This window comes from Salmo salar, chromosome ssa21 (genome assembly GCF_905237065.1).
Source record: "Salmo salar chromosome ssa21, Ssal_v3.1, whole genome shotgun sequence".
NCBI classification, from domain to species: Eukaryota; Metazoa; Chordata; class Actinopteri; order Salmoniformes; family Salmonidae; genus Salmo; species Salmo salar.
Genome location: NC_059462.1, coordinates 42,924,708 through 42,937,500, shown reverse-complemented (window position 1 = coordinate 42,937,500; position 12,793 = coordinate 42,924,708).

Sequence of the window (12,793 nt, the reverse complement as noted above, 5' to 3'; positions counted from 1 at the left end):
GGCAGTAGTAGTGGTGATGGTGGAGGTACTAGTGGTAGTGGTGGTTGTGGTAGTAATGGGGGTGGTAGTGGTAGTGGTGGTAGTGGTAGCAGTGGTAGTAGTGGTGGTGGTACTGGTAGTTGTGGTGGTGGTAGTGGTGGTGGTTGTAGTGGTGGTGGTAGTGGTGGTAGTGGTGGTGGTTGTAGTGGTAGTAGTGGTAGTAGTGGTGGTGGTGGTGGTGTTTGTGGTGATAGTAGTGGTGGTGGTGTTAGTGGTGGTAGTGGTGGTGGTGGTAGTAGCATTAGTGGTGGTGGTGGTAGTAGTGGTAATGGCAGTGGTGGTAGTAGTGGTGGTACTGGTGGTAGTGGTAGTAGTGGTGGTGCAAATGGTGGCCATAGCAGTGGTGGTGGTAGTAGTGTTGGTGGTGGTGGTGTTTGTGGTGGTGGTGGTGGTAGTGGTGGTAGTGGTGGTATTGATGGTGGAAATAGTGGTCGTAATGGTGGTTGTAGTAGTGGTAGTAGTGGTTTTAGCAGTGGTGGTGGTGGTGGTGGTGGTGGTGGTTGTGTTAGTATTGTTGGTGGTGGTGTTAGTAGTAGTGGTGGTAGTAGTAGTATTTTTGGTGGTGGTGGTAGTGGTGGTGCTGATGGTAGTGGTGCTTGTGCTATTGGTAGTAGTGGTAGTTATGGGTGCGGTAGTAGTAGTGGTGGTAGTGGTGGTATTGGTAGAGGTGATAGTAGTGGTGCTAGTGGTAGTAGTAGCAGTAGTGGTTGTGGTAGTAGTGGTGGTAGTAGTAGTAGTGGTGGTGGTAGGGGTGGAAGTAGTACTGGTGGTAGTGGTAGTGGTGATAGTGGGGGTAGCAGTGGTGGTGTTGGTGCTGTTAATTGTGGTAGTGGAAGCGATGGTAGTTGAAGTAATGGTGGTGGTAGAAGTGGTGGTGGTGGTATTAGTGGTGGTATAGTAGTAGTAGTGGAAATAGTGGCGGAAGTAATTGTGGTGATGGTACTAGTAGTGGTGGTGGTGGTGATAGCAGTAGTGCTGGTAGTAGTGCTGGTTGTGGTAGTAGTGTTGGTGTGTTTAAGTAATGGTGGTGTGTTTAAGTAGTTTAAGTAATGGTGGTGGTGGTGGTAGTAGTGGTAGTGGTGGTAGAAGTAGTGGTGGTGGTTGAAGTATTGGTGGTAGTCGTAGTAGTGCTGGTGATAGTAGTTTTGCTGGTAGAAGTAGTGCTGGTTGTGATGGTGGTGGTGGTGGTGGTAGTAGTATTGCTGGGGGTGTTAGTAGTGGTGGTGGTGGTAGTGGTTGTAGTGGTGGTGGTGGTGGTAGTGTTGTTGTTGTGGTGGTAGTAGTAGTGCTGGTGGTAGTAGTATTGGTGGTTGTGGTATTGGTAGTGGTGGGTGGTAGTGGTGGGTGGTAGTGGTAGTGATAGTATTATTGGTGATGGTGGTTGTATTGGTGGCAGTGGTGCTGGTAGTAATATTGGTGGTGTTGGTGGTTGTGTTAGTGTTGGTGGTGGTGGTAGTGGTGGTTGTGGTGGTGGTGGTGGTAGTAATATTGGTGGTGGTGGTGGTGGTGGTGGTAGTGGTGGTTGTGTTAGTGGTGGTGGTAGTAATATTGGTGGGTGTGGTGGTGGTGGTGGTAGTGGTGGTTTTGGTGTTAGTGGTGGTAGTTTTAGTGGTGGTGGTTGTTTTGGTAGTGGTGGTAGTTGTAGTGTTGGTTGTGATAGTTGTGGTGGTGGTAGTAGCAGTGGTAGTGGTGTTTGTAGTAATGGTGGTAGTAGTATTGGTGGTGGTGGTAGTAGTAGTAGTACTGGTGGTTGTGGTGGTGGTAGTGGAGGAGGTGGTGGTAGTGGTATTGGTGGTGGTGGTGGTGGTATTATTGGTGGTGTTGGTAGTGGTAGTTGTGGAGCTAGTGGTGGTAGTGGTAGGTGTGGTGGTGGTAGTGGTGGTAGTATTGGGGGAATTGGTGGTGGTGGTATTAGTGGTATTGGTGATGATGGTAGTAGTGGTTGCGGTGGTGGTGGTGGGAATGTAACTGGTGGTGGTAGGTGGAGGTGGTAAGTGTGGTGGTGGTAGGGGTATTGGTGGTGGTGGTGGTATTGGTGGGGATGTTGGTAATGGTGGTATTGGTGGTAGTTGTGGTGGTAGTAATGATGGTGGTGGTAGCAGTGGTTGTGGTATTTGTATTGGTGGTGGTTGAAGTAATGGCAGTGGTAGTAGCGGTGGTAAAAGTAGTGGTGGTGCTGGAAGTAATGATGGTAGTAGTAGCGGTGGTGGTGGCGGTGGTAGTATTGCTGGTGGTGGTAATAGTGGTGATGGTGTAGTAGTGATGATTGTGGTGGTAGTGGTGGTGGAGGTAGTAGCAGTGGTGGTGGATATTGTATTGTTGGTGGTGGTGGTCATGGTGGTAGTTGTACTCGTGGTGGTAGTGGTGGTTGTGGTAGTGGTGGTGGTGGTGGTATTAGTAGCGGTAGTGGTGGTTTAGTAGTGGTAGTGGTGATAGTGGTGGTGGTGGTGGTCATGGTAGCTGCAGCGTGGGTAGTGGTAGTGATGGTGGTAGTAGTGGTGGTAGTGGTAGGGGTGGTAGTGGTAGTGGTGGTGGAGGTATTAGTGGTATTGGTGGTGTTGGTGGTGGTAGTAGTGGTGGTTGTAATGTTGGTGGTATTAGTGCTGGTGGTGATAATAGTGGTGGTGGTGGTAGTGGTTTTAGTGGTGGTGGTGGTGGTAGTAGTGATGATGGTGATAGCAGTGGTGGTGGTGGTAGTAGTGTTGTTGGTGGTCGTGGTGGTAGTTATACTGGTGGTTGTAGTGGGGGTTGTGGTGGTGGTGGTAGTAGTATTGGTGATGGTGGTGGGGGTAGTGGTGGTTGTGGTAGTATTGGTGGATGTGGTGGTGGTAGTGGTGGTATTGGTGGCAGTGGTGGTAGTTGTAGTGTTGGTTGTGGTGGCATTGGTGGTTGTAATATAAGTATTAGTGGTAGTACTGGTGGTAGTGGTGGTAGTAGCAGTGGTAGTGGTTGTATTGGTGGTGGTAGTAGTAGTGGTAGAGGTGGTATTGGTGGTGGTGGTTGTGGTGGAGTTGTACTGGTGGTGGTAGTGGTGGTTGTGGTAGTGGTGGTAGTAGTATTTGTGGTAGTTGAGGTGGTTGTAGTGGTGGTTGTGGTAGTGGTGGTGGTAGTAGTGGTGGTAGTAGTAGTGGTAGGGGTGGTAGTAGTAGTGGTGGTAGTGGTAGTGGTGGTAGTCATATTGGCTGTATTGTTGGTGTTGGTAGTAATGGTGGTGGTGTTGGTGGTAGTAGTATTGCTGGTGTTGGTATTAGTGGTGGTGGTAGTAGTAGTGGTAGTGGTGGTTTTAGTAGTGGTAGTGGTGGTAGTATTGGTGGTAGGGGGGTGGTTGTAGTAGTGGTGGAGGTAGTGGTGGAGGTAGTGGTGGTCGGTGGTGGTGGTGGTGGTGGTGGTAATGTAGGTGGTGGTGGTAGGTGTGGTGATGATTATGGTGGAGGAAGTGGTGGTAGTAGGTGAGGCGGTGGTAGTGGTGGTAGTAATGGTGGTGGTGGTGGTAATTGTGGTGGTAGTAGTGGTTGTGGTAGTGGTGGTGGTTGAAGTAATGGTGGTAGTGGTGGTGGTAGAAGTAATGGGGGTAGGAGTAGTGCTGTTGGTGGTAGTGGTGGTGGTAGTAGTGGTAGTGGTGGTGGTAGTATTGGGGTGGTGTTAATGGTGGTAGTATTATTGGTGGTAGTGGTGGTTGTGTTAGTTATGGTTGTGATGGTGTTAGTAGTTGTGGTAGTGGTGGTACTAGTAGTGGTAGTGGTGGTAGTGGTAATGTAGGTGGTGGTTTTAACTGTGGTGGAGGTGGTGGTGATTGTTGTGGGGGTAGTGGTGGTAGTGGTGGTGGTGGTGGTGGTGGTGGTGGTGGTGGTGGTAGTAGTAGTGGTGTTAGTGGTGGTGGTAGTGGTGGTAGTAGTGGTGGTGGTGGTGGTAATTGTAGTGGTAGTATTGGTTGTTATAGTGGTAGTGGTTTTGGTTGAAGTAATGGTGGTGGTAGTAGTGGTGGTGGTTGAAGTAGTAGTGGTTATGGTGGAAGTAATGATGGTAGTAGTAGTGCATGTGGTGGTAGTGGTAGTGATGCTGGTAATGGTGTAGGTAATAGTGGTTTTGGTGGTAGTGGTGGTTGTGGTATTGGTGGTGATAGTAGTGGTGGTGGTAGTAGTGGTGGTGGTAATAGTGGTGGTTGTGGTAGTAATGATGATGGTGGTGGTAGTAGGGGAGGTTGTCATAGTAGTTGAGGTGGTGGTGGGGGTGGTAATTGTGGTGGAAGTAGTGGTTGTGGTAGTGGTGGTGGTATTGTTGGTGTTAGTGGTGGTTGTGGTAGTGGTGGGGGTAGTACTATTGGTGGTTGTGGTAGTTTTGGTAATGGTGGTAGTTGTAGTGTTGTTTGTGATAGTTGTAGTTGTGGTAGTAGCAGTTGTAGTGGTGGTAGCAGTAATGGTGATAGTGGTGGTAGTAGTATCGGTAGTGGTGGTAGTAGTAGTGGTGGTGGTGGTGGTAGTGGTGGTATTAGTGGTGTTAGTGGTAGTCAATATAGTGGTAGTGGTATTGGTGGTGGTGGTGGTATTATTGGTGGTGGTATTATTGGTGATGGTGGTGTTGGTGGTGGTAGTAGTAGTTGTGGAGATAGTGATGGTGTTAGGTGTGGTGGTGATAGTTTTGGGGGTAGTTTTGGTGGTGGTATTAGTGGTATTGGTGATGATGGTAGTAATGGTTTAAGTGGTGGTGGTGGTAATGTAACTGGTGGTGGTAATTGTGGTGGTGGTCGTGGTAGTGGTGGTGGTTGAAGTAATGGTGATGGTGGTGGTGGAAGTAGTGGTGGAGTTGGTAATGGTGGTAGTGGTGGTTGTGGTATTAGTGGTGGTGGTAATAGTGGTGGTAGTGGTAATGGTGGTTGTGTGGGTAATGTGTGTAGTTGTGGTGTTGGTGGTGGTAATGGTGGTGGTGTTGTTAGGTGTGGTGGTGGTAGTGGTAGTGGTTGTGGTGGTCGGGTTATTAGTGGTATTGGTGGTGATGGTGGTTGTGGTAGGTGTGGTGATGGTAGTGTGGTCGTGGTAGTAATGATGGTGTTGGTACTAATCGTGGTGGTGGTGCTGGTAATTGTGGTGGTAGTAGTGGTTGTGGTAGTGGAAGTGGTGGTAGTTGAAGTAATGCTGGTGGTAGTAGTAGTGGTGGTGGTGGAAGTAATGGTGGTAGTAGCAGTGCTGGTGGTGGTGGTGGCAGCAGTATTGCTAGTAGTTGTTGTGGTGGTGGTAATGGTGGTGGTTGTGTGGGTAGGTGTGGTGGTGGTAGTAGTGGTGGTACTAGTAGTGATGATGGTGGAAGTAATGGTGGTAGTAGTAGTAGTGGACTTGATAGTAGTAGTGCTGGAGATGTGTTGGTAATAGTGGTTGTGGTGTTAGTAGTGGTGGTAGTGGTGGTGGTAGAAGTGGTAATGGTGGTTGTGTGGGTAATGTGGGTAGTGGTGGTTATGGTGGTAATGGTGGTGGTGGTGTTGTTAGGTGTGATGGTGGTAGTGGTGGTCGTGTTATTAGTGGTATTGGTGGTATGGTTGTAATGGTGGTTGTGGTAGGTGTGGTGATGGTAGTGTTGTTGTGGTAGAAATGATGGTGTTGAAAGTAATCTTGTTGGTGGTGGTGGTGCTGGTAATTGTGGTGGAAGTCATGGTTGTGGTAGTGGATGTGGTGGTAGTTGAAGTAATGGTGGTGGTAGTAGTGGTGGTGGTGGTAGTAGTAGTGGTGGTGGAGTAGTAGGGGTGGTGGAGTAATAGTGGTGGTGGTGAAAGTAATGGTGGGAGTAGTTGTGGTGGTGGTGATAGTAGTTGTGCTTGTAGTAGTAGTGCTGGTTGTGGTAGTGGTGGTGGTGGTTGTGGTGGTAGTAGTATTGCTGATGGTTGTGGTGGTAGTGGTGGTGGTGGTAGTGGTGGTAATAGTGGTGGTAGTAGTGGTTTTGTTAGTGGTATTGGTGGTGGTTGAAGTAGTGGTGGTGGAAGCAATAGTGATAGTAGTAGTGCTGGTAGTGGTGGTGATGGTGGTAATTGTGGTGTAAGTTGTTTTAGTGCTGATGGTGGTGGTGGTAGTAATGGTGGTGATGGTGGTAGTAGTGGTGGTGATTGTAGAGTTGGCTGTGCTGGTTGTGGTAGTGGTGGTAGTTGTAGTTGTGGTGGTTTTAGTAGTGGTAGTTGTGGTGGTAGTATTGGTGGTAGTGGTAATGGTGGTGGTGGTGGTAGTAATGGTGGTGATGATGGTAGTGGTGGGTTGTTATTTGTGGTAGTTGTAGTGGTGGTTGTGGTAGTTGTGGTGGTAGTGGTATTGGTGGTGGTAATTGTGGTGGTTGTTGTGGTAGTGGTGGTGGTAATGGTGGTTTTGGAGTAGTGGTGTTGGTAATTGTGGTGGTAGTAATGGTTGTAGTAGTGGTGGTGGTGGTGCTAGCGGTGATGTAAGTAGTTTTAGTGCTGCTGGTGGTAGTAATAGTGGTGATAGTGGTAGTAGTGGTGATGGTGGTTGTGTTGTTCAGGGTGGTAGTAGTCGTAGTAGTAGTGGTGGTGGTTGTGGAATTGGTGGTAGTGGTTGTGGTAGTGGTGGTGGAGGTAGTGGTAGTGGTGGTTGTGGTAGTTGTGGTTAGAGTAGTGGTGGTGGTGGTTGAAGAATTGCTGGTGGTGGTTAGTGGTGGTTGTAGTTGTGGTGGTGGTGGTTTAAGTAGTGGTAGTGATGGTAGTGATAGTGGTGGTGGTGGTAATAATGGTGGTGATGGTAGTAGTGGTGGTGGTAGTGGTGGTAGTTGTAATGGAAGTCACGATAGTGGTGGTGATTGTGGTAATGGTGGTATTGTGGTGGTGGTGGTGGTAGTAGTGGTGGTCGGTATAGTTATGATGATGGTGGTAGTAGTGGTGGTTTTGGTGGTAGTTGTAGTTGTGGTAGTAGCAGTTGTAGTGGTGGTAGCAGTAATGGTGATAGTGGTGGTAGTAGTATCGGTAGTGGTGGTAGTAGTAGTAGTGGTGGTGGTGGTGGTAGTGGTGGTATTAGTGGTGTTAGTGGTAGTCAATATAGTGGTAGTGGTATTGGTGGTGGTGGTGGTATTATTGGTGGTGGTATTATTGGTGATGTTGGTGGTGGTAGTAGTAGTTGTGGAGTTAGTGATGGTGTTAGGTGTGGTGGTGATAGTTTTGGGGGTAGTTTTGGTGGTGGTATTAGTGGTATTGGTGATGATGGTAGTAATGGTTTAAGTGGTGGTGGTGGTAATGTAACTGGTGGTGGTAGTTGTGGTGGTGGTCGTGGTAGTGGTGGTGGTTGAAGTAATGGTGATGGTGGTGGTGGAAGTAGTGGTGGAGTTGGTAATGGTGGTAGTGGTGGTTGTGGTATTAGTGGTGGTGGTAATAGTGGTGGTAGTGGTAATGGTGGTTGTGTGGGTAATGTGTGTAGTTGTGGTGTTGGTGGTGGTAATGGTGGTGGTGTTGTTAGGTGTGGTGGTGGTAGTGGTAGTGGTTGTGGTGGTCGGGTTATTAGTGGTATTGGTGGTGATGGTGGTTGTGGTAGGTGTGGTGATGGTAGTGTGGTCGTGGTAGTAATGATGGTGTTGGTACTAATCGTGGTGGTGGTGCTGGTAATTGTGGTGGTAGTAGTGGTTGTGGTAGTGGAAGTGGTGGTAGTTGAAGTAATGCTGGTGGTAGTAGTAGTGGTGGTGGTGGAAGTAATGGTGGTAGTAGCAGTGCTGGTGGTGGTGGTGGCAGCAGTATTGCTAGTAGTTGTTGTGGTGGTGGTAATGGTGGTGGTTGTGTGGGTAGGTGTGGTGGTGGTAGTAGTGGTGGTACTAGTAGTGATGATGGTGGAAGTAATGGTGGTAGTAGTAGTAGTGGACTTGATAGTAGTAGTGCTGGAGATGTGTTGGTAATAGTGGTTGTGGTGTTAGTAGTGGTGGTAGTGGTGGTGGTAGAAGTGGTAATGGTGGTTGTGTGGGTAATGTGTGTAGTGGTGGTTATGGTGGTAATGGTGGCGGTGGTGTTGTTAGGTGTGATGGTGGTAGTGGTGGTCGTGTTATTAGTGGTATTGGTGGTATGGTTGTAATGGTGGTTGTGGTAGGTGTGGTGATGGTAGTGTTGTTGTGGTAGAAATGATGGTGTTGAAAGTAATCTTGTTGGTGGTGGTGGTGCTGGTAATTGTGGTGGAAGTCATGGTTGTGGTAGTGGATGTGGTGGTAGTTGAAGTAATGGTGGTGGTAGTAGTGGTGGTGGTGGTAGTAGTAGTGGTGGTGGAGTAGTAGTAGGGGTGGTGGAGTAATAGTGGTGGTGGTGAAAGTAATGGTGGGAGTAGTTGTGGTGGTGGTGATAGTAGTTGTGCTTGTAGTAGTAGTGCTGGTTGTGGTAGTGGTGGTGGTGGTTGTGGTGGTAGTAGTATTGCTGATGGTTGTGGTGGTAGTGGTGGTGGTGGTAGTGGTGGTAATAGTGGTGGTAGTAGTGGTTGTGTTAGTGGTATTGGTGGTGGTTGAAGTAGTGGTGGTGGAAGCAATAGTGATAGTAGTAGTGCTGGTAGTGGTGGTGATGGTGGTAATTGTGGTGTAAGTTGTTTTAGTGCTGATGGTGGTGGTGGTAGTAATGGTGGTGATGGTGGTAGTAGTGGTGGTGATTGTAGAGTTGGCTGTGCTGGTTGTGGTAGTGGTGGTAGTTGTAGTTGTGGTGGTTTTAGTAGTGGTAGTTGTGGTGGTAGTATTGGTGGTAGTGGTAATGGTGGTGGTGGTGGTAGTAATGGTGGTGATGATGGTAGTGGTGGGTTGTTATTTGTGGTAGTTGTAGTGGTGGTTGTGGTAGTTGTGGTGGTAGTGGTATTGGTGGTGGTAATTGTGGTGGTTGTTGTGGTAGTGGTGGTGGTAATGGTGGTTTTGGAGTAGTGGTGTTGGTAATTGTGGTGGTAGTAATGGTTGTAGTAGTGGTGGTGGTGGTGCTAGCGGTGATGTAAGTAGTTTTAGTGCTGCTGGTGGTAGTAATAGTGGTGATAGTGGTAGTAGTGGTGATGGTGGTTGTGTTGTTCAGGGTGGTAGTAGTCGTAGTAGTAGTGGTGGTGGTTGTGGAATTGGTGGTAGTGGTTGTGGTAGTGGTGGTGGAGGTAGTGGTAGTGGTGGTTGTGGTAGTTGTGGTTAGAGTAGTGGTGGTGGTGGTTGAAGAATTGCTGGTGGTGGTTAGTGGTGGTTGTAGTTGTGGTGGTGGTGGTTTAAGTAGTGGTAGTGATGGTAGTGATAGTGGTGGTGGTGGTAATAATGGTGGTGATGGTAGTAGTGGTGGTGGTAGTGGTGGTAGTTGTAATGGAAGTCACGATAGTGGTGGTGATTGTGGTAATGGTGGTATTGTGGTGGTGGTGGTGGTAGTAGTGGTGGTCGGTATAGTTATGATGATGGTGGTAGTAGTGGTGGTTTTGGTGGTAGTGGTGGTGGTAGTAGTAGTGGTGTTGGTGGTGGTAGTAATGGTGGTGATGGTGGTAGCGGTGGTGGTAGTGGTGGTAGTTGTAGTGGAGGTTGTGGTGATGGTGGTGATGGTGGTATTGTGGTAGTGGTGGTCGTGGTAGTTATGATGGTGGTGGTAGTAGTGGTGGTTTTTGTGGTAGTGGTGGTTGTGGTAGCGGTGTTAGTGGTAGTGGTGGTGGTGGTGGTGGTAGTAGTGGTGGTTGAGATACGAGTAGTAGTGCTGGTAGTAGTAGTGATGGTTGTGGTAGTGGTGGTGGTGGTAGTGGTGGTGGTGGTAGTGGTAGTGGTGGTGGAAGTGATGGTTGTGGTAGTGGTGGTGGTGGTGGTAGTAGTATTGCTGGTGGTGGTCGTGGTAGTAGTATTGCTGGTGGTGGTGGTGGTGGTGGTATTGGTGTAAGTAGTTTTTGTGCTGCTGGTGGTAGTAATGGTGGTGATGATGGTTGTGTTGTTTTGGGTGGTGGTAGTAGTAGTGCTGGTGGTTGTGGAATTGGTGGTGCTGGTTGTGGTAGTGGTGGTGATGGTGATGGTAGTGGTGGTTGTGGTGGTGGTGGTTAGAGTAGTGGTGGTGGTGGTTGTAGAATTGCTGGTTGTGATAGTAGTGGTAGTTGTGGTTGTAATTGTGGTGGTTTTAGTAGTGGTAGTAGTGGTAGTTGTGGTGGTGGTGGTAGTAATGGTGGTAGTAGTGTTAGTGGTGGTGGTGGTAGTAATGTTGGTGATGATGGTAGTGGTGGGTTGTTAGTTGTTGTGGTGGTTGTGGTAGTTGTAGTGGTATTGGTGGTGGTAATTGTGGTGGTTGTAGTGGTTGTGGTAGTGGTTGGTGGTAATGGTGGTTTTGTGGTAGTGGTGGTAGTAATGGTTGTGATAGTGGTGGTGGTGGTGGTGGTAGTTATGATGGTGGTGGTAGTAGTGGTGGTTTTTGTGGTAGTGATGTTGGTAATTGTGGTGGTGGTTGTGGTAATTGTGATGGTAGTAGTAGTTGTGGTTGAAGTAATGGTGGTGGTAGGTGTGGTGGTGGTAGTGGTGGTAGTTGTAGTGGTGATGGTGGTAATGGTGGTATTGTGGTAGTGGTGGTCGTGGTAGTAGTGGTGGTCTTGGTAGTTATGATGGTGGTGGTAGTAGTGGTAGTGGTGTTGGTGGTTGTGGTAGTGCTGTTAGTAGTAGTGGTGGTGGTGGTAGTAGTGGTGGTTGTGGTGGTGGGAGTAATGGTGGTGGTGATGGTAGTGGTGGGTTGTGGTAGTTGTAGTGGTGGTTGTGGTAGTTGTATTGGTGGTGGTAATTGTGGTGGTTGTGGTAGTGGTGGTAGTAATGGTCGTTTTGTGGTAGTGGTGGTGGTAATTGTGGTGGTAGTAATGGTTGTGATAGTGGTGGTGGTGGTAGTTATGATGGTGGTGGTAGTAGTGTTGGTTTTTGTGGTAGTGATGTTGGTAGTAGTGGTGGTGGTGGTGGTGATTGTGGTAATTGTGATGGTAGTAGTAGTTGTGGTAGTGATCAGGGTGGTGGTTGAAGTAATGGTGGTGGTAGTGGTGGTAGTTGTAGTGGAGGTAGTGATAGTGGTGGTGGGGGTGATGGTGGTAATGGTGGTATTGTGGTAGTGGTGGTCGTGGTAGTAGTGGTGGTCTTGGTGGTTATGATGGTGGTGGTAGTAGTGGTGGTTGTAGTGGTAGTGGTGTTGGTGGTTGTGGTAGAGTGTTAGTAGTAGTGGTGGTGGTGGTAGTAGTGGTGGTTGTGGTAATTGTGGTGGTAGTAGTGGTTGTGGTAGTGGTTGGGTGATGGTTGTAGTGGTGGTGGTGGTAGTACTAGTGGTGGTGGTGTAAAAAAATGTGTGGTTGTTGTAGTGCTGGTGTTGGTGGTAGTAGTATTGCTGGTGGTGGTAGAGGTATTTGTAGTGGTTTTAGTGGTGGTAGTAATGTTGGTGATGGTGGTAGTTGTGGTGTGGTAGTGTTGTTGTTGGTTGTGGTAGTAGTAGTGGTGGTTGTAGTAGTGGTGGTGGTGGTAGTGGTAGTGGTAGTGATTGTTGTGGTAGTTGTAGTGTTGGTGGTATTAGTATTGGTTGTGGTGGTTGTGGTAGTTGTGGTGGTAGTAGTATTGGTGGTGATGGTGCTGGTATTGGTGGCAGTGGTGGTATTAGTAGTGGTGGTGGTTGTAGTGGTGGTTGTAGTAGTAGTAGTGTTAGTAGCTGTTGTGGTGGTAGTAGTGGTGGTGGTAGTTGCAGTTTTGGTAGTGGTGGTGGTTGAAGTAATGGTGGTGGTAATAGTGGTGGTGGTGGTGGTGGAAGTAATGGTGGTATTAATAGTTCTTCTGGTGGTGGTGGTAATAGTATTGCTGCTAGTGGTCTAGTAGTATTGTTGGTGGTAGTTGTTTTAGTGGTAGTATTGGTGGTGGTTGTAGTGTTGTTGGTGGTAATAGTATTGGTGGTGGTGGTAGTAGTGGTGAGGGGCTGAGGTCTGATGAATATAACTGTTTGTGATTAGCAGTTATAAAGCCACCACCAAAGCCATCACCAAATGACACCCTGTTCCTTACATAGAGCACTACTTTTTACCAGAACCCTATCAGTTCTGGTCAGAAGTATTGCACTATGTAGGGAATAGGGTTGCATTTCGGATGCCGTCTGCTTCTTCCTGGCCTGGGCACTACACGGCCCTCAATATGTTCCATATTAGCAGGACCACAGAGGGCTTTTGAAGAATGGATAGATGGATTGATGGATAGGGCAGTGGGGGGAGGTGGTAGTACTACCGTACTGTCAAACTCAAAGGAGGGGGTTGATGTAGTGCTGTGTTAACCTGTCCAAGGGCAACATAGCAATAACAAACAGGAGATCACAGCACTGCTCTGGCCTCTAACCCTGGCCTCTCCTCACCAAGGGATAGATCAATATCACACCAACATTCCCACACATGGACAGCTGCAGCACACACACGTACACAAACACAAACACACATAAGTATATGCACACACAGAAACGCTGAATAGTAGTAGTGGTGGCGGTGGTAGTGTTGTTGGTGGTTATGGTGGTAGTTGTACTGGTGGTTTTAGTGGGGGTTGTGGTAGTGGTGGTGGTAATAGTATTGGTTATGGTAGTGGTGGTAGTTGTAGTGTTGGTGGTGGTAGTGTTGGTAGTGGTGGTTGTAATAGAAGTAGTAGTGGTGGTACTGGTGGTAGTGATGGTGGTAGTAGTAGTGGTGGTGGTATTTGTGGTAGTGGTGGTAGTAGTAGTGGTAGTGGTGGTAGTAATGGTGGTGGTGGTGGTAATTGTGGTGGTAGTAGTGGTTGTGGTAGTGGTGGTGGTTGAAGTAATGGTGGTGGTGGTAGTGGTGGT